A 1699-nucleotide genomic window follows, 5' to 3' on the forward strand; every position below is an offset into this window, starting at 1 on the left:
GTGGGACCAGAGGTAGGGTTTATAGAAAACTCCTAACACTTATCAGATTAAAGGAAACATCTTTATTTTTAGTTAAACAGAAACTCCCACGGCATCTATTCAATTTTGTGTGTTTAAATACCGGATTATAAAAGATACCCTGCTGCCCACCAAGAGTTTACTTATGGGAAATGAACCTTCCTTTGACACAGAGACAAGCTTCTTAATGACCAGATAACTCTAGCATTTGGACGTTTTGGGAACGAGGGGATTACATTTCAAAGCTTCTGCCGAGTACAGGATTGCTCAGTGGGCATTTTGTCTCAGTAAGAAGCGGAGATCTGGGCTCATAGATCTTGGCTAGAAAAGACCTTTGAGACTCAGGTGGATTTTCTTGCCAGGGCAGAAGAAGTAATGAAAGCTATTACACAGAGCCTCTAAAGAGCATCCGCTTAGCGGTACCTAACGCTTCAGCTTGTATCTGTCAAGTGAAGGTGAAGTAGATCCTAAGCCACTTGAGTTCGGCTCACAGTGAAGGAATGATCACACCTGCTCTCCCTCTGTTTATGGCGAACACTTTCTCCCAGGAATGGTGACAAATGTGACACTGGGCAAGGCAAACTGTGAGCATTTGTTTAGTTAGTATAATTTCTCCTTCCACGCAGCAACATATTTCTAAATATTTTGATTCTATATTCACAACCTGGTATTAGATGGAGTTTATCCTCAGCTAAGTGGACTTCCACTAGGGGCTTAACTTACAGTCTGTGAGTGGGTATAGGAGTTTTACAAGAGAAGCCAGAAATGGATATTTTGATGTAATATTTCCCTAGTTTTAGTTATTTGTAACTACTTCCCATATTTGTAGATACGACATAATAGATACACAGTCATTCTGCGATCTCAGTTGATTCGAGGTCTGACTAGTTGGAAACCACTAAAGGCAAAAAGAAATTCCTTCTTGAATGTTCCACAATGGAAAGAGGAGAAGAAAGAATGAGATTTCCCACACTCTTTCGGGAATTCATGGTTGTGTGTCTTTGGGCCAGTTGCTTAATCTTTCTTATCCTTTATTTTGTTATTGTGAAAATAGGGTCATGGGACGTGTCTCACTCGGTTCTAACGAGGACTGAGTAAAAAACAGCTCACAGTATGTGGCTCGTAATGTGCTAAACAAGCATCAGCTCAATTATCCAGTAGCCCAGAGCTGACCCGTTGATTCCGAGTGATTGGATCTCACTTTGGCAACTCAAGTAATTTGGTACCTACAGAAATTTTAGGTGGAGAGGAAGAAAGGGATAGAAAGAAAGACGATGTGAGAATATGGAAAGGTGGGGATAGTGCAGTACTGATTTATGAATGAAAAGTCAACTCTACCTGAATTCAAAGATGTTTTCCCATTCCCTGTTGGCCTCACTGGTCCCAAAGTCCTCAGCTGTTGCCTTATTCCCTGTCATCTTTGTGAGGTTGGAGTTTGATGACTTGTCACGTCCATTGTCCTGATGGCAGCCTCCAGCTCCTCCCCCCCAGGGCAGCACCCTATCCTTTAGCCTCGTCTGCAGCCTTTGTTTGTGAGGCTGCTCAGAATGAGGACTCAGAAAAAGCATCATCCGGACGCTGCTGAACTCCGAGTGGCCGTGAAGCTTGAGGACGCCAGTGCCCATCAGCCAAGGGCTACCTTCCTCTGTGTGGCCACTGTGTGTGGCCATGGTGTGGCTGC

This window comes from Neophocaena asiaeorientalis, unplaced genomic scaffold (assembly GCF_003031525.2).
Source record: "Neophocaena asiaeorientalis asiaeorientalis breed wild unplaced genomic scaffold, Neophocaena_asiaeorientalis_V1.1 scaffold267, whole genome shotgun sequence".
In the NCBI taxonomy this organism is placed as follows: Eukaryota; Metazoa; Chordata; class Mammalia; order Artiodactyla; family Phocoenidae; genus Neophocaena; species Neophocaena asiaeorientalis.